The 20,692-nt window shown below is 44.2% G+C and overlaps 2 non-coding genes across 2 annotated transcripts; both read right to left on the reverse strand.

Annotated features, from left to right (window-relative positions):
• Positions 1-1,255: 1,255 nt before the first annotated feature.
• Positions 1,256-1,329, reverse strand: TRNAD-GUC (transfer RNA aspartic acid (anticodon GUC)). The gene has a single exon. It is a non-coding gene; the product is annotated as a tRNA-Asp (tRNA).
• Positions 1,330-1,822: 493 nt separating this feature from the next.
• Positions 1,823-1,908, reverse strand: TRNAY-GUA (transfer RNA tyrosine (anticodon GUA)). Its single transcript is given in 2 exon segments — positions 1,823-1,858; positions 1,872-1,908. It is a non-coding gene; the product is annotated as a tRNA-Tyr (tRNA).
• Between the last annotated feature and the right edge of the window lie 18,784 nt (positions 1,909-20,692).

Consider the following 20,692-nt stretch of genomic DNA (forward strand, 5'->3'; position numbering starts at 1 on the left):
ACGAGAGGGGGAGATGTGCCCTATGCCCGGCTGGGTAGGTGTCGCCGCGGCGGGAAGCCGAAGCCAGACTCCCCTGTAGCTGAACTGGTCTGCCCCACCGGGCATCGGCCACGCTTGCTCAGGCTCCTCAGGAAAAACCTCACACACATTTCTTTCGAGAGTTTCGGGCTTCCCAAGCTGTAGATTGGAGCATTGAGGACCGCTTACAAGACAGGACCTCTGGTGAGTAACTAGTGTTTACGATGACGTCGCACTTGAATCACGTGCACCTCCAGGTCCGCCCAGGAGCTGTTATAGTGAATGCGGTAAGAGCTGTGCCTTAAAAAGCGGCCATTTGAAGGTCCGTGATAACAAGCGTCTCCTTTCAATCATGTCCTCACACTCCGCTGCACCCAACACCTATATTGAACAACCCGATTGAGATTGAACCCTATTGAGATGGAGGCAATGATAGACAATGCAGAAAGAGACAAGCGAGTTCCGCCATCACACCACCACGTTTCTCAGAGGCATTAGCAGGAATGCCTCGGAGAAAGCACGGTCATTTTTCGGATTGAGGGGCGTGTTTTCGTTCTCTCCTCTTCCCATTGGCTGGAAGGTAAAATTCCAGCCAATGGGAAGAGGAGAGAAAGTAAATAGAAAGAAACGAAAAAACACACCCCTCAATCCGAAAAAGATGGGGCTTGAACAGAGTGATGCCCCTCTCCTCCAATGGCTGGCCTCCGTTTAGGAAGCCAGCCAATGGAGAAGAGGGGCGGGGTCAAGCCCCTACTAAGAAACATTAAATCTCGGAGCTACACCCACACTGCTACGCAGTGCGACGCAGTCCTCGACCTAAAAAAGCTTCAGCGTCATATAAAACAATTCCTCATTCAGAGCCCGATCCACCATTTCATAGATGTTTCTTTAAAAAGAAAACGGGCTTAAATGCATTTCATATATCATGTAGTCCTTAGATTTTTATCTAAATAATAACCCGTCGTGCACGTTTCTTTTTTCAATAAAGTACTCAGAAGCTTAAAGTGAAAAGGCGGAAATGCTTCCCACAAAGTGTCTGACTTAAAAATCGCCCGTGATAGATTTGAAAAGGTATGAGATGGCGTTAGTAAACCTTTTACCTATAGGTGATGACGTCATGAATGAAAAGAGCCAGTACACAATAGTAGGGGTCATATTGTAGATTATATTTAAAATAGGCGTTCAATCGTTATGCTTTAAAAGATATAGGCTGACTATAAAAATTAAAAAATAAATCCTCCCCGTCGGGGAATTGAACCCCGGGGTCTCCCGCGTGACAGGCGGGGATACTGACCACTATACTAACGGGGATCCGATGCACATGGGCCTGCCGGGCCGCTCCTTGTCGAGGCTTCAACCCGCCCTGTCGTGCCTGTGACTGATGCGTCTCATTTCCAGCTCCTCGACACCAACACAGGGGGCTGCAAACACAACAAACACACACACTCCCTCCCACAATACACACACAAACACACTCCACCACTCACACCTCACAGCAACCCTCTCACCTCCCAGCAGGCGCCCTCAGCAGCATCCCCTGCTGCCAGAGTCACCACAACCAGCTCCCGGGGCTGCTGCAGACGGGGCACGGCCCGGCTCTTCAGCCCAGGGGCCCCCGGCTCTGTCTGATGATGGAGGATTGCAGCGGGGGCTGCACACAGGGGGGTGAGACACCCCCAGCCGGGGGAGAGAGCTGGGCTGTAAAGGTGAAGAGAGGAGGCAGGAAAAGCCAAGTTGTCAGAGGGTCTGAGACAGAGGCGCCTTCTATAGTAAAGAGGGGGGGGGGATATAGAGTTAGCAAAAATCCTTCGAGCCGAATTTGAACCAGCGACCTAAGGATGACAGTCACTCCACTACAGTCCTCCGCTCTACCAACTGAGCTACCCGAGGCTAGGTTGAGAGGGTATGACAAGGCGCTATATGGCATGAGGAGTTCTGGTTCTAAAGACTGACCCTGCGCCTCATGGGAACAGTCCAGCCGGAACTGCCAAGCCACGCCTTCCCTGGACCGGAAACAAGCTTCTGAGGACCGGTTTCTGGCATTTCAGCCGTCTTCAGCCTGGTTTGCTTGAATCCAGTTGCAAAGTGAGCATGGGACTCACGTCTGAGCATACCCTGCCAACTTATGGCGAACAAAGTGGTACAAAAGGGGGTGGTGATGGACGGAGCATCTGAACCAATCAAACACTCACACCCAGTCAACAGTGCAACATTCGTTCCATCATCTTGTGTGTTTTGCTGTTCACCCTATGTGGGAAGGGTATGCCCAGACGTGGGTCCTGGCAGCATCGCCAGCCGATGATGTGCACAGTCTATAGGAAGAGTCTCTTAGGATTCCAGCAGGATACGCCAGCCAGAGAATCAGGAATCAGCACAGCATACAGCACACCACAAACGCAGGGTAAGGCCACCAATCTTGTGAACGAACCGACAAACACTTCCCCACAGTTCATTTTTAGGTCTCGTCCTTCTCCATTCCGAAGGAATGGGAAATGGCCGAGAATTCAAGTGCTCGAACTGATTGTCAAACCACCGCTTTTTTTCGTGGCGTTTTCTTCGAGTGCACGTACAGGCACGCGCTTTTGGCCCATACACTTTCATGGCCATCTGTTCCTGTTCCTCAATGTCCCTCCCACCCTTCGTTTGATCTTGCCGCGTGTTCAGGCTAATGGCCCTCCCCCCTCCCCCAGCACAGAGCGCGCATCGCGGCCGCACAGCACATCAAAGGGCTTCTCCCAGCGTGTGCTGTGCAGCTTCTCCTCCCCTAATTATGTGGCCGGCCGTACTTGTGTTTCCTGGCCGCTTCCCGGCCGCTCTTGTATTTAATTAGCAGCAGCAGCATTTCTCCTGCGCCAGGCCACATCAAAGGCTCTGTGCCACTTTCACCCACACAGCAACACTTACAGACACGCAACGCACTCACACCCACGCAAGCCCACTATCATCCACGCAACACCACACTCACCCACGCAACGCCACTCACCCAAGCAACACCACTCACACACGCAACCCCACTCACACACGCAACGCCACTCACACACGCAACGCCACTCACACGCGCAACGCCACTCACACGTGCAACGCCACTGACACGCGCAACGCCACTCACACACGCAACGCCACTGACACGTGCAACGCCACTGACACACGCAACTCCACTCACACGCACAACTCCACTCACACACGCAACGCCACTCACACGCGCAACGCCACTCACACGCGCAACGCCACTCACGCGCGCAACGCCACTCACGTGCGCAACGCCACTCACGTGCGCAACGCCACTCACGCACGCAACGCCACTCACACGCGCAACGCCACTCACACGCGCAACACCACTCACCCACGCAACGCCACTCACCCATGCAACGCCACTCACCCACGCAACGCCACTCACCCGCGCAACGCCACTCACCCGCGCAACGCCACTCACCCGCGCAACGCACTCACCCACGCAACGCCACTCACCCGCGCAACACCACTCACCCGCGCAACGCCACTCACCCGCGCAACGCCACTGACACGCGCAACACCACTCACACGCGCAACGCCACTCACACGCGCAACGCCACTCACACGCGCAACGCCACTCACACGCGCAACGCCACTGACACGCGCAACGCCACTCACGCGCGCAACGCCACTCACGCGCGCAACGCCACTCACGCGCGCAACGCCACTCACGCGCACAACGCCACTCACTCGCGCAACGCCACTCACGCGCAACGCCACTCACACGCGCAACGCCACTCACACGTGCAACACCACTCACACGCGCAACGCCACTGACACGCGCAACACCACTGACACGCGCAACGCCACTCACGCGCGCAATGCCACTCACGCGCGCAATGCCACTCACGCGCACAAAGCCACTCACGCGCGCAACGCCACTCACGTGCGCAACGCCACTCACTCGCGCAACGCCACTCACTCGCGCAACACCACTCATGCGCAACGCCACTCACATGCGCAACGCCACTCGCACGCGCAACGCCACTCGCACACGCAACGCCACTCGCACACGCAACGCCACTCGCACAGGCAACGCCACTCACACAGGCAACGCCACTCACACAGGCAACGCCACTCACACACGCAACGCCACTCACACAGGCAACGCCACTCACACACGCAACGCCACTCACACACGCAACGCCACTCACACACGCACCGCCACTCACACATTGTGGGTGCAGATTGTGGGTGCAGATTGTGGGTGCAGATTGTGGGTGCAGATTCAGAGAAAAGTCAGCAGCACCACCACCATTGCAATGCAATAGGTCTCGTTTTAACGCAAATTTAAGCTATAGGCCTTGTAAATGGCAAAGCCTTTTATTTATGTTCCAAAAACCAGAACGCAAAAATAAAGGGCATAATCATTTACAATGCTAATAGTTCAGACTCGCGTTATTGCGAGACCTATTGCATTTTCAATGCTTGTTATAGTACAGTTTTTCTTTATCGCTGATGAAATGTTTCTCTTTCAACTCTCTACACGCCTGTCCATTGGATAGTGACTCTAGGATGACCATCTCCTGACAATTAGATAAACACAGAGAATCCAACAAAAATTGGAAGGGAATAGGCACACTTAGCCTATTTTTTGCCACTTTTCTGTATAATACACTTTTTATTTAAAAAAACGTGAGTAAGGTGGGGAGGTCGTGCCCCCGTCCTGAAGAAGGAGCTTGGCTCCGAAACGTGTCGACAACGCACACCAGAGGTCCTGTTCCCTAATACAACAGCCCTGACCTCACATTGCACTTCTTTTTAACAATACCAGCCAGAGTTCAGAATAAATTTTTCCTTCAACTCATGCGCCAGGTATTTTTTAATTTTTCACCACATCCCACCACTCACTTAAACTAAATACACCCCACACACCCAATACCACACATAGTCATTACTACTAGTGCTCCCGCGTAGTCGTAGGTCGCAGCACGCCGCATCCCGATAGAGGGGTGCGAAGACCCCGATGATGAAGCATGACACCAAGGGGCCTTTTGGTGTGTGAGGGGTATTTTACAAAACACTGAGTGCTTCAACACTCGTTGATCACTCTCTTCCCTTCCAATTTTTGTTGGATTCTCTGTGTTTATCTAAGTACCCCCGTGGAGCAAGAATCCAGACTTTTCGCTCTACCTCCCTCTTTTGTTTTTGACTCATCTCCTGACAATGACTTTACAAATATGTTCCAAGCATGCTTTGCCTAAAATTGTATAACTTCCTAGAGAGGAAGAGGAAGAACTACAGGTACATTTGTACATAAATGTTGAAACTGTTTCATCTGAGTCGACTACATCCTTCGCCCAGACAGGAAGGAACCTATAATGTTCTATTCAGAAATAAACTAACATCTTCAGAATTCTGTTTTCTTTTTAGCCACACCTTTGCCTCCCCCACCCACACGCCCCCCTTAAATCACTGCCCCGCCCCCATTGCACTTAGGATCACAGTTACCAACCTGCTTTTTATGTACTTCGACTGGTGCTTGTTTGACACTTTAGGGTGTAGCTCTGATCACCTTGGTGAGGGGGTCTCACTCCAGATTCCTGCACCTGCTGCCCTCGGATCCAGTTTATACGGTAGTGAAAAGGCGCACGCCAAAACCTTTCCAGAGTGAGGTACACTTTTACCTTTCCATACAGGTTATGGGTTCGCATTAATGAAACCAGTATGGAAATTTAGGAATGCAGAAAAAATGTGCATTTAATCTTAGACAGAGTCATAAATAGTAAACGTTTGAATTTCCCTCTCGTTCCTGTTAAACGTGCATTGAAAAATAGGCTAAGTTATTACAAAATGTCCCTTTCGAAAGCAAGAAATTTGTATTTAAAACAATGTTTTGCAGAAAAAATAAAAATATTCGAAATGAAGGGGACACCCGGATTTGAACCGGAGACCTCTTGATCTGCAGTCAAATGCTTTACCACTGAGCTATATCCCCAAGGTGTCGAACAATTGCTGTATAGTATTCCATTTTTGTTTGCTGTTCCTGATGAGCCTTAGAGATTTTACTTCAGGGCGCGCCACGGACTTATTGTTCCAGTTTTGTGTGCGAGCTGTAAACAGCCGTCTGTGACATGTACTTGATTTTTAAGGCGTGGGAGCGCCTAGTAAGCAGCTAAAATGGCGAAAGGGAATGTGGTGAGGGTGGTATGTCACCCCCCCCAATCTTCCAGGGGAGGGACGATGAGTTCTAGCCATGATGATCTGACGTTTTAATTTATTTTATGCGTTTTTATATAGCGCGGACTTCACCCGAAGGTGTCAGAGCGCTTCACAATAGGAACAGTAGTGAAACATGGAAATTCTCTGCACATTGTTAATTCTTTTTTTATTATTATGTTTTACCTTCCCTGTAAAGCGCTCTGATACTCTTGGGTCCAGCAGCGCTATATAAAACCTTTGAAATAAATAAATAAATAAGTCAGCATGTTACAAAAGCAAATGTTACGTTACATGAGGCAATATTGACAATTGTGCATATATCAAGAGCAAACAAAATACAAGAGGTAGCAAACGATACAAGAGGAAAAAAAGTGACGTGTGCATGTTACAAAAGAGTACAGAGTACAAATAGAAGAATAATCAGTGCTTTAAATGGAAAAAAATTAAGTGCAGGTACTCATTGGCACAATACTATAAATTCCCAAGCGTGCACACACACACAGAGGCGTAGATTGCCGCCACCTGGGGGGCTGCTGGTGAAAAAGGACGGCAAGCACCTGAAAGAGGTCTGAGAGACATGTAGTATAGCCCCTAATAGTTACCTCGATCATGCAAGTTACATGCACATACATGACACGGTCCAGAGCTAGACAGCCCCCGTCCCCAAAATAGTGCGGCCTGGGGCGAACTGCCCCCAACTTGCTACGCCGCTGAAGGAAAAACAGAAGGAAACCCAAAACTTTCATCAGTTCTACCTACCCTGTTTGTGACATCGCACTCATAACATCACAGCTTGTGCTGGACCCTTGTCCCCTATCTGCCCCATCCATGCCTTCTCACTTATGACATCACAGCGTGTGCAGGACCTCTGTTCCTTACCTGTCCCATCAATGACATCTCATCCATGACATCACAGCTGGTGCAGGACCCCTGTCCTCTGGTCATATTCAAGGCACCTACCCCATCACGTGCCCAGCTTCTGTGGCACGATCAGACTCGGATTACCAGAGAGACACGGCAGGCAGACCGCCACGCGTTTCGAATGAGATGCTGAACATCGCCTCAAATAATAAAGAGGAATGAGCATTGTGTGACCCCATGAGGAGTTAAAGAAAAGAATCTCTTCGGGCGAATTTTAAAACAAAACCTTACCAGATTCAAAAGTCTATCGAGAGACAGTTTCTGAAACGGAGCGTGGTGCCCCTTGGCAAACAATAAATCCTTTGATGAAACACAGAGAGGAAGAGGAGGTTGAACATTTACTGTAACCCCTGGGATATATCTGGTACCCAAAAGATAAGGTTAATATTTAAAAAGAAGATTTGATGTTTTTAAACGAAACAGTCCTGAGGAAGGTGTTCTATAAAAACAAAGCACCGAAACGCGTCAACACACAGAAATTCTTTTCATATGTATAACTATGTTTTTATTAAATTGATGTACTGTAAATAATGTATTGATCTATTGTGAAATTCTTGTTTCGTGTTTGACTAGGCAGGCATATGTATAAATGTTTTTAATGAATTGTTAATGCATTTACCATGGAAAAATATTTTTTAATAAAAAGTACTTAGATACATACTATTCTATGTTGTGATTGTTAAAACTCTATTCTTGGGGCTTGCATAAGAGGGATGTGTTTGGTCTAAACAAATGTTATCTTTAAAAGTACATTTGAAAACATAAATTTAAATACACAGAAAGGAATGTCTTTGTTTATTTATGCACGGCAATTGTAGAGAACTGGTTTTTGGGTGTGCTGATCTGGTTAAATTTTCAAGAACCCCCCTCCTCCCCTGCCTCTCACAACCTTACCGGGGTCCTGCGACACCCACCGGGGCTGCCCTCATCCTTGGTTTAAGTGTCTGCAAACCCTATTTAGAATCCACCTCTCTCCAGGACTCAGCATTACTCTGTGAATGAGTTACGCTGAAAGTAACGCCCAGGCTCCAGGACAAACAACACTGCCACCTTTAATCAATGTGGATGTTTCCCCCAACATTCTACAAGAGACTCAAGTTTTAACTACAATATGACATCCTCAATACACCCCACAAGGCAATCGTGACATCCTGAATCATGGAAACATAACCAAAATGTTAGCATCCCACTCAAAATGTTGCCATCCGAATTCCAATGATATCACTGCTATTCAATTCATACCATCTGAAGTGACAAGGTCTTCTTTTGCAGCGTCTGACACAATTTGTGAAAATCTGAAGATTCTAGAAGAATGGGGCATGCTAATCACCTTCCCAAAGAAGCCCTACTATGGTAAAGCTCTCTAAAAACAGAAACATGAACAATAATCCTCATTGCTCCATCTAAACTAAGCAAGCATTTTGCAGCACTTGGGTGGGGAACCCGCATTCCGATCAACATCCCTCTCATGGTTTGCGCCAGGTACACTTTAGTCATCTGTTATAGCCAGGTCAAAATCATTAACAATTGCCACAAATCTTACAATACAATAAAGGCCAGGAGGAGCCTTTATTCAATCACTGGACCCCCTGTTGGAAATCCCTACGAGGACTCGGGCTGGCTCGATTCAACTTTAGCAAGCTCAAAACCCAATCGACATAGCTGCCACGGTTTCAGATTGCTTATGTGTGACATTTTCATAATTTCAATATAATTATGAGTGACATTCAATGATTATGAGTGACACTTTCTCGCGAGCAAAATCATGAAGACGAGGGAAACATATAAATACCAGAAAGTACAAGTATTTGAGCAATGAGAAACTATAGGATAATCTTAAAACTGCTTCAAAAAAGCACCAGGATTGGAAGGGAACTGTGAGACGGACTGACCCAAACAGTATGTGAGGCCCCAGTGCGCATGGTCTAGTTGCCTGTTAATAAATTATCACAATTAGTCAGTCTTGGTTTCAATCTGCAGCTGCCTGGTGTTCTAGAGGGCGCTAGAATATTCTGCACATTGAAGCCTCAACTTTCGAAGAAAATCTCATTAGTGTACTGTTTAAATTCTCCCCAGGAGCGCTCATGAATGCACCCCCAGCAGTGTCAGCATCTAGTGCTCTGCTGTCAGCACGAGACTGTGCCTGCTGCGCCGATCACATGAGCTCAGCACTTCACGCCTCCGGCTGTTTGCATCAACAACCTAGTGGCCTGTTCTATCGTCTCGTGATTGCTGAAGTGCGTACATGGGCAGACGTGGAAGTACTTCAGCAATCACATGACAATAGAACTGGCTACAAGGTTGTTGATACAAGCCAAACGTGAACTGCTTGGCTCATGCGTGCATACTGTAGATACACTGATATAATTAAATCTAAGATAATCACTTGATCTTGATGGACGTAGTCTTCCGGGCTCAGGTTCCTGTGTCAGCTATACCACATGTATGTGGTAGCATCCTGCTCCGAGTGATCCAGCGGGCTATAGGAAATATGTCATAAGCAACGCTACCCAACTCCACTATATACACCATTAATCAATAAACACTCATAAGGCCCATGAATCTAACATGACATATTATAACCAACTGAATCATGTGACCTAATTAACCTATTCACAAATTATATACATTTATAGACAACCATGGTAAATTAATTCATCGTACTTCACAAACCTACAAGCTAATTAAGCCACTGTGGCGATAAGATCTAGCTATAAGTAACCTATGCCCATGAAATAACAAGACCAGCTTGTTTTCCAAACTTTCTCTTCTATACCTGTTTGCATGGCTACTGATTTCAAAAGAACCTTCTGCATTTTTGTCAACATGAAATATTTTGGGGAAAACAAGACCAACAAAACATGTCCCGTACCAATGGTCCGGGAGATTATAATAAGCCTTATCTCCGCAGACAAAATAGATCCCAGGAAAAATTGGATCTCTGCCACCTTTGAATCCCCAACCCCCCATGATTTGGTAAGTGTCCTCACAATTGCTAGCTCCTACAAAATAATTATCAAAAAGGGTATTATCTCTCCTAATGCAAAGCTTGCCACTAATTGGTTTGTCTATGTGAATTGCAACATTGTCAAAAGATTTGCCATTAAGCTTAGCATCCTCCTTTTGCCAGAACTTCGATTTGGTCTGTTTGACCATCTCATTTCTTTTATAAATTGCCCTTCTCTCCTCAACAAGATTCAGGAAAGTCTTTTCCTCAGCTCTCAATTTGCAAGTTAACTTATTTCTGTATGCGTACTCGTAAGTAAGCTCATTAGTTACTAAAAACAATTCCCTCATCTGTTTAGCTTGTTTATGTTTATTTTTAAAGCATTCTCTATTTTCAGGTTAGCAAAAATCTCATCATAATTGGAATAATAATACTCCAAACGACCAGTTTGATAAAATAAACTGGCTATCACACTGCAGGTTATGCCATAAGTAAGAGGAAGCATATTGTATGTCACTCCCTCAGAAACAGAAGCAGGCAACTTCACACAGATATAGCAATCTTTGACACCCATGACCTTAACGTACTCTCCCAAAAGCCTTGAAAATGTATTGCTAGAAAAATCACCAACAGACCTGTCCTGATGAACATCTGGTCTGTGATCAATAACCTTGTTAGCTTTGTGTGTTGCACTATGTTTGTCTTGACTAACTGAAGCTTTGCTTGTCATATTGACCTTATACCTCTCCTTATCGATCCCGAAAGGAAAGATGACAGCTAAAACTAACCAGAGCAGAATTAATATGAGCATACATATCAGAGTCATCTTACAGCATTTTTTGAAAATGGAACATTTTGAAGTACCACGCGTCAAAACAAAAGGCATTTTTTTTACCTTATTTACAAAAAGAGAAAACAAAAAATTTCAAATTTTTTTAAAAACCTCACACCCCCCTTTTAATTATTTTAATTTTTTTTAAACCCTCTAACAATTTTTCTTCGACCTTGCGTCACAAGTTATTCTCCAACTAAATACAATTTCTTCGACCTTGTGTCACCTAACACAATTTCTTCAGCCTTACGCCAAAAACAGAAACCTAAACTTAATCCTAAATTCTAACAGGTTAGTACTTCAATCGTTGTCACTATTGTCCTCAATTTCTTCCTGACTGCTACTGTTTATTTCAATTACAGGTGGGATTATTATATAAGCCCACTCAGGAGACTTATATTTTTGATTCGGTCTCAAAACTCTTCTTGTCTTTCTAGAAATCACTTCTATTTTCTTTCCTTTCTCGGCTTTCCTTTCAGGATCCCCCTGACTAGTGATCTCATTCACCTGCTCCTTCGATCTTTTCACTAACCTGACCCTCAACCCCCCGTTTTCAGTTGGCCAGGTCTCTCCCTTTCTCAAGATTTTCCTTTTTGGCTCAGACACAGTAGATTCTGTTTTCCACGATCTTTTCTTCACTCCTTCCTTCTGACGCTCTTCATCACTCTCTCCAGAGTCACTGTCAGAAATTTCAATTCTTGACTCAGGATCTTCTCTAATCGGCAGTCTCTCTCCGTTAGGAACAACACTCTTTCTCCCATCACTGGTACTCGGTAATTCGTCCTCCTCCACTTCTTCAATCACCTTTAACTTCCCAGTTCTGGACTTCTTGTTCCTGCTTTCAGAGCTTGTTTTCTGCTTTTCGATACTGTCCTGGTCTTGCTTCTGAACTTGATTAGACTCTTCTGTTATTTCTTTTTCTTTTCTTGTATCTTGATCAGGTTCTTTCACTTCACCTGTTTTCTTGTCTGCTTCTTCTGCTGATTCTTTGTCCAGAAGATTATCTTCATCTTCAGAATCTATTTCAATAATCTTCAAGTCTTTTTCAATCAAATCTCCATTCACAGATGGTTTTTCCAGATGTCGACCTCTCTGTCGATCTTCAATATCTGGATTTCTTTCTACTTCCTCTTCAGAATCTGAATCATCTGTCGTATCACTCTCTTCATCAGAGTTTTCAGGTGTAGGTATTGGAATAGTGTGACTTGGATGTATCCACCTTTTCAATCCTCTACACTTCACTGCATTCGTCGTTACAAGGATCACCTGCCTCGGTTTCTGCCACCTCGGGACCAAACAGTTCCTTCTTCGGTGAACTTTCATTCTGACCCAATCTCCAGGTCTCAGATCATGAGTCTGCACTTTGTCTTTTGATTGTGCTTCAGTTCCCACCTGATTAGACACAGAAGTCACTACATCAGACAGTCGTTTACAATACTCCAAAATCGCACTGTCATTAATGCTTAACAGTTTTCCTACTGGTACAAAAGCTTGCCTCATGACTCTACCCATAAGGATTTCGTGAGGACTCAGACCTGTCTTTTTATCTGGTGTGCTTCTCAAAGTCATCAGAACAAGTGGAAGAGCATCTGTCCACTTTACACCAATATCAAGACACATTTTTCCAATTCTGTTTTTAATCGTTCCATTAATCTGCTCAACTACTCCAGATGCCTCTGGTCTGTATGCACAATGTATTTTCTGCTCAATGTGTAATGCTTCACAGATCAATTTCATCAGTTTGTTATCAAAATGTCCCCCTCCATTCCTCTCAATAGTGACTGGGAAACCATACCTTGGTATTATTTCTCGAAGAAGCAACTTTGCCACTGTAATTGAATCACAATGACGTGTGGGAAATGCTTCTACCCATCTTGAAAACAAGCATACAATCACCAAAACATATTTCAAACAGTTGTGTATGGGCATCTCAATGAAATCCATCTGTAATCTGGTAAAAGGACCACCCTCCCATCCTATGACTCCCGTTCCCACAACTGATTTCCTATTTGGGTTCATTTGTTGGCAAGTCAAACACCTTTGACAAAGAGATTCTGCAATTGTCCTGAACTTGGTGTTAAACCATGTTTCTTTGAAAAGCCTGATCATAGAGTCTCTTCCAATATGGCCAGGACCATGATACATTCTGGCCATGTCAGATATCATGCAATTTGGTAAAACTATTCTGCCATCTTTGTAAGTCCAAACTCCATCCTCATCTCGAGGCCTGCATTCTGCTTTCAACCATATGTCTTTCTCTTCATCATCAGCCTCATTTTGCAAATCCTTAATTTCCTGCCATGTCTCAACAACAGATGTTAGCAACAATGAACTTGAACCATAATCTTTGTTTTTTCCCCGATTGAGTGCATAATCATTTCTTGCACAAAATTTAGCAATTTCATCTGCATAAGCATTGCCTCTGGTGATAAAATCCTCACCTTTTCGATGTGCTGCACACTTTACCACAGCAATTTCTTTTGGCATTTGTATGCCATCAATTAGCCTTCTGATAAATTCTCCATTTTTGATTGGAGATCCTGCTGATGTCATATAGCCTCTCTGAGACCAGAGCTGTCCATAATCATGCACAACTCCGTACCCATACTGGCTATCTGTAATTATGGTAACCCTCAAGTCTTTTGCTATTTCACAAGCACGAATTAAAGCAATTAATTCAGCCACCTGTGCTGAACGAATTCCTACAAGACATGAAGCTTCTTCAACATCTGCCACTGTGCAGACCGAGTATGCTGCCTTCAAAACACCTCCCTCTGATCTCAGAGAGGAGCCATCCACTTTTTTTCCTTTGTTTTAAAAAAAAAAAAATTCACATCCACAAAAAAGACATGATCTGATTCAGGCAATGGTACATCTTTAATGTCCTGCCTTCGCTTGGTACAGTATTCCATGACATCCAAGCACTCATGCTCCACATCATTTTCATCAATATTTTCAGTGTCAGGTAACAGTGTGGAAGGATTTAAATTCACACACCTTGCGATTGACACATTATCTGATCCCAGAATAATTTTCTCATATTTTGTCAATCTGTTGTTTGTCAGGTGCTGCGTTTTACTCCTTGTAAGGAGAATTTCAACTGAGTGGGGAACATAGACTTTTACAGGAAATCCCATTATTATTCCCTCACTCTGTTCCAGGCTAACACTTGTTGCTGCAACTGCTTTTAAGCAACCTGGTAAGGCCTTTGCAACTGGATGAAGAACTGCTGAGAAGTAAGCAATAGGCTTTCTCATGTTACCATGCCTCTGAATTAACACAGACAAGGCACAACCTTCCCTCTCACTGCAATACAGTTCAAAACCTTTTTCATAATCTGGCATGCCTAGAGCTGGAGCTTCGCATAGGCTTCTTTTTAGTTTCTCAAAAGCTTCCAACTCAATGTCAGTAAGAACAATCGGATCTTTCACATCTGATTTAGTCAGTCTCTGCAGTGGCTTCGCAATTACTGAAAATCCACTGATCCATTGACGACAGTAACCAACCATTCCCAGAAACATTCTCACCTGTCTTTGTGTTTTTGGAGGTTGCATTCCTTGAATCATTTTGATTCTCTCGATTGTCACCTGTCTCTTTTTTTTTTTATTTATTTTTTTAATAAAATTTTTATTGCAAACAAGCTGACAAGAGGAAAAAAAAATACATATATATATCCAGGACATTGAAAACATGAGAAAAAGAAAATAATTAAATTATACAGCAGATAAATAAGTAATTGAACACAAAAAGTATCATTAGAGACAGCAGAAGATCATGTACATACAAATGTATGGAGCGTCAGGAAGAAACAACTAATACATTTCATAATGAGTCAAAAAAAAAATGGAGTTTGATGAAATCATATCATGTTAAGCAGCAAGTTCCCCAATTTCTTTCGAATTTAACCAGTGAGCGGCCACCCCTTATGTTTGCTAGGGCAAGTTCCATGGAATATATTTCCATTACTAAAGCCCACCAATCCCAAACGGTAGGTGGATCCGTGGCAATCCAGGCTCTTGCAATGCTTAAGTTGGCACAGGAAATTAGTATGGTTGCCAAGGAGGATTGTGGGATTGGGGAAAGATGACAATCTAGCAAAATGAAGGGAGCAGTAAAAGTGGGCAGCGCAATCTTCTTAATTCTACAAATATCTTGAACCTCTTCCCAAAAGGTCTTAAGCTTGGGGCAGGAAAATAACATATGTACTAGATTAGCGGCTACCTCTGAGCATTTAGGGCATTTTGTACGATCTGTAAGATCAGGATTAGGGGACCACCTTGAGATTCTTGCAGGAGTGTAATAAAGCATACAGGTTGTTCTAAACTGCTGTAGCCTAAGACTAGAAGATCTAACTAATTTGTTAATATTAGACAAAGAGTTCTCTATTTGTTTTAGAGTAACATTTGAGCCGAGTTGGGCCCCCCATTTTTCCGTTAGTTTAGACAGGTCATTTGTTTTATATTTTAATAGTAGTTTATAGGCCCCACTAATAACTGATTTTTTTTTTTGGGAATATACACATGTCCAAATGTCACAATCTGTAATACTTCGAATCTTTTTTTTGTTAATTAGAAAGTCATCAATCTGTAGATATTTATATCTAGCATTTTCCGGTAGATCATATATAAATTTAAGCAGATTAAAGTCAGCAAATCCCTGTGGGCTATATAAATCGGCCAGAGTATTAATTCCCTTCTCAGCCCATATGTTATTAATATTGTCAGAAAATACTCTTGGGAGACCAGGATTGCCCCATAATGGTAGCTTTGGGTGAAAAAATGAAGTCCTGCAATATGTCAATACGTTCTTCCATATCTTTATTATATCCCTGGCCGTCTTAAACCTTACCCTCTTGAAATAGTTGGGGTCGTTTGCTCTAAACAAAAACATGTTTGATTCTTGCTTCAACATGAGAAGATGAGAAAATATCGTTCCTTCCTTATGAAGTAAGGAGCGTAATCGTAAAAAAAACGAAGACAAAAAATACAACTTAAAATCTGGAAAATTAAGCCCTCCCTCGTTCGTAGTATTTTTCAGGTATTTCAACGATCTTCTTGCTTTTTTATAGCCCCAAATAAAACTATTTAAAAAGCCATCCAGTTGTTGAAAAAAACGGTTATTCAATGCCAGCGGAATAGATATAAGAACTTAGGTAATACCTTCATCTTAATAAGATTAATTCTGCCGATGATATTCAAAGGCAGCCTATGCCATTTCTTTAAAAGTAAAGCCGTGGATTTGATTAGCTCATTATAATTGATGTGGTTTATTTCTTGTATTTTGGCCGTAATTTTAACACCAAGATAAGTAGCTACCTTGCAAATCTCTGGAATGGCCGTAGAAGGGGAATAGTTGGCAATAACTTGCGTCTACTGTATATTGAGCCTGTAACCAGACACTTTCCCAAATTTAGTAGCCTCTAGTTTAATTCCTTTTAGGGCCTCGTTTATATCATGTGTATAAACGGCAATATCATCCGCATAAGCGGTCAGTTTGAGCTCTTGAGAGCCAGAGCTAAAGGGGACAATCAAGTTTTGAGAGTTAAGAGCCATTAAAAAAGGTTCCAGCGAAAGAGCAAATAGAAGGGGTGAGAGAGGGCAACCCTGGCGCGTGCCACGCAAAATTGGAAGATCCGAGGAGTTTAGACCGTTGTAGCTAGTGCAGGCAATGGGATTATCGTATAAAGCCTGTATGCCCCTCAAAAACTTTCCCCTAAACCCTATTTTAGACAGCGTGCTCCAGAGATAGTTCCACCCCACTCGATCAAATGCTTTTTCTGCATCTAATAAGATCATGCCTAGTGGGGTGGATTCTATCTCTGCAACATCAAAGGCTGTAATAGCCGTATTTACATGTGAAGTGGTGTCTCTGCCAGAAATAAAACCGTGTTGTTGTATGTTAACAAGTTGAGGCATGATGGGTACCAGTCTGATTGCAAGAATTTTGGCAAATAATTTAGCATCTGTGTTTATCAGTGAAATTGGTCGATATGACCCTCTCTCTTCCTTTGGTTTATCTTTTTTTAGAAAAAATATTATTTTCGCCCTATTCCATGACTTAGGTGCTTTTCCATTCGTCCCTACTGACTGCATAACTTCTAATAATAACAGGTCTAGTTCGGGTAAGCAGGCCTTGTATAGTTCTAGCGGGATGGTATCTTCCCCTGCTGCTTTACCCACGGGCAAGGAGTTAATAGCCTGGTGTAGCTCTAACATAGTTAGATCTTCAGACAAAGAGCTCAAGTCTAACCTATCAGCAGAGCACGGTGCATATTCATCAATGTAGTCCCGTATAAGATCAGAATCTGGCTGATTCTCTGGGGTATATAGGCTTTTATAAAAGCTAGCAAATTGCTCTAGCACTTCCTGTGGTTTATTATATATGTTGTTGTCTGACCCCCGGATGTTAGAAATTAAGGAGCCTGCTCTGGATTCAGCCACTTTATAGGCCAAAATATGGCCAATTCTGTCCCCCCCCTCGTATTGCGCTATTTTATATTTATGGATGTTGGCACTATGTTTCTGATAAAAACTTTTCTTTGCATCATTTTTTAATGCACTAAGTTTAAGATTAATATCCGTAGCAGTTGGCCGGTTATGTCGAAGTGCTAGGGCCAATTGCTCTTCTTGATTAGTTATTTGTGATATTACCAAAGCTCGGCACTGCTTAAGTTCAGCATTTTGTCTAAACACATAAGCCTGTGTAAAGCTTGACGCTTTCCCTCTTCTTACTAAGGAATCCCTGCTCTATATAATTCCCCTTGTTAAATCCGGTTCCCCGCTGGACACTGGCCCCGCTCACATTCTTCGTCACATCTATTCAGTTTGTCCTGACCCCCCCCCTCCATTTCCTCAATAGCTCTCTTTCCCAGGGGGTTGTAACCAATTTACTGAAAACAGCTGTTATTGTTCCCATCTTAAAAAAGCCTGGCGCGGACCCTTCGGTCCCTGCCAATTATCGCCCCATCTGTCTCCTGCCATTCTTGGCTAAAGTGCTGGAGCAGCATGTCACCAGGTCCCTAAGCACTTTTGTGGAGGAGTTTGGGGTCTTGGCTCCCCGCCAGGCTGGCTTTCGCCCCGCACATTCCACTGAGTCCGTAGTACTCTCGGTCCTTGACAACCTCAAGGAGGGTATGGATACCAAACAAGCCCAGGCTTTGGTCCTCCTCGATCTCTCAGCCGCCTTTGACACGGTCGACCATACCATCTTGCTTTCCCGTGTCAGGGCGGCGGGGATCGGGGGCACCGCCCTGGTGTGGTTATCCTCCTTCCTGAGGGACCGCACCCAGGCTGTTCGCCTGGGTGGTTTTTCTGCGGACTTCCGGAAAGTTCAGTGCGGGGTCCCCCAAGGTTCTTCCCTCTCACCTCTTTTGTTTAACCTTTACATTGCCCCTCTTATTTTTTCCCTGCAGCAAATGGAGGTCAACGTATACAATTATGCGGATGACCTCCAACTTGTTTTCAATCTGTCTTCTTCCTCTGCTTCCATTTCTAATTTTCAGTCTATTATGATTTTTATCCGGGACTGGATGAACTGCAACCACCTGAAACTTAACCCAGATAAGACCGAGCTGGTTTTGACAGGTGGTTGCTGCAGTCCCTGGTCCCCACTGTTTTGGCCCCCCTCCTTAGGTTCTCCCCCGGTCCCTTCTGCCTCTGTTAAAACCCTGGGCATTAAACTTAACTCCCAGCTTACCCTTCACTCCCAGGTTAGCTCCGTGGTGTCCTCTTCCTTTTTGTCCCTACGCACCATCCGTAAGGTATCCCGATTTTTTTCCTTCGATGCCTTGAAATTGATCATCTTGGCGATGGTAATTTCCCGCCTGGATTACGGCAACGCCTTATACGCAGGTATACCTGCATATAGTTTAAGGCGTTTGCAATTGATCCAGAACCAGGCGGTACGGTTGGTGTTTAATCTCCCTAAATTCCATCACGTAACACCCCTCCTCAAATCCCTGCACTGGCTTCCTGTCCGCGAACGCGTCCAGTTCAAGCTTGCTTCTATCATCTTTCAAGCTCGGCTGGGCGCGGTCTCGGCTTTTATCTCATCGGAGCTCGTTCCCTATGTTCCAACCAGGGAGCTACGCTCATCCACACAATCCTTATTGTCAGTTCCCCGCTTTAGGAGGAAAAAATGGGGAGGATCGAAGTTTGCGACCCTTGCCCTGGTTCTGTGGAATTCCTTGCCTTTGGAGCTCAGATCTATAACTGTCTACCCCCAGTTTCGAAAAAAACTCAAAGCTTACTTATTTGCTAGAATCTTCTAAATAATGTTTTAGCTGCCTTTGTTCCCTTTTCTCCTTTCTTATCCCCGCGGCTCCCGTACTAGGGACCTGCCTGCTGCAGCGCCATGAAACCGCTGGTGAAAGTGCGCTATATAAATATTTTAAACTCAAACTCAAATTCAAAGCCCCTTATACTTGCCTTGCAGGCATCCCATACTACATAGCACGAGGCCGAGTTCTTATTAATGCTGATGAACTCGACAAGATGAGCTTTCAGCTGCGAAATATAGGATAGATCTGAGATAAGATATCTGGGAAAGGAAAACATTCTAGAAGGGGTTGTGCTATGTGATATAGAGAATGATATAATTATGGCATTTTGATCGGAAGAAATACGAGGGCAGAGGGTCATAGAGCAAGTCTTTAATAGTTTGTCGCTGACTAGAGCCATATCTAATCTGGAGCATAGTTTGTGAGGTGCCGAATAATAAGTATACCCAGGTCGTTTTGGGTGTAGTTGTCGCCAGGCATCTTTAATATTATGTAAACGACAAATATCTAATATGGCTGCCCTGGTCTTATGCATCCGTTGATGGCTATTTGGTCTAGTTGTGTCCAATTTATAATCCATGATGCAATTAAAATCACCCATAATTATAATTTCCCCCGCCCAGTCCAGAAGTTTAATGTTCAATTGATCGAAAAGCATTGGTTCATCTATATTTGATCCATACACCGCACATAATACAAATATATTATTTTCTTACTTAAACTGGACTATTGCCCATCTGCCAACCTTATCATAAGCAGTCTGCATCACTTCAGTCCTAACTCGCCGGTCCTTAAGTATAGCAACCCCTCTTACAGATGTCCCGGCAGAAGAGCAAACCATAGTTTCGTATCCTAATTGATTCAGTAATTTCCTATCTTTCCAAATGAGACGTGTTTCTGATAGTAAACAAAAATGCGGCTTATATAATTTTAACTCTTCTGAAACCAAAGATCTTTTGCCTTTACTGTTCAAACCCGCTATATTCCAAGCTAAACATTTTATTTCATGCATTTAAAAAGTGGCGAAAACATCGGTCCCAGCTCCCAATTAGCAATTAACCGATAATAATAATGTATACAAAAAAGCAAAAGAAATAGCAAAAACATCGTAGATTCTCGATTTCTCAAACAATTGATACCACATCTGATGTACTTCCCATTCAATACTATAATGTCCATGTCTAGTCCATCTTCAAACAGATCCTTGTCAGCCTGTAAACTTATTTTAGCTGTTTTCCCCTCAACCACCCCCCACCCACCACGACCTGCGGAGAAGGTCCCCCCCCTTACCCCCCCTGGTATCTACCCCAGCCGGGGAAGAACCACCCTTCAGCTTCAGCTGCCGTTGGAAAGGCAGCTCGTGTAGAGGATCGTCCCTGCGGGCCCCCCCCCCTCCCTGTCGTGAGCTATAATAGACCTACACAAAAAACTACTCAAAAACAGCACGAAGGAAAATAGCCTGATCATCGACAAATTAAAATTGACCCTCCAGACATTAAATCTTTAGCTTCCCGATCGCCTC

The sequence above is a fragment of the Lissotriton helveticus genome, chromosome 1_2 (assembly GCF_964261635.1).
Source record: "Lissotriton helveticus chromosome 1_2, aLisHel1.1, whole genome shotgun sequence".
NCBI lineage: Eukaryota > Metazoa > Chordata > Amphibia > Caudata > Salamandridae > Lissotriton > Lissotriton helveticus.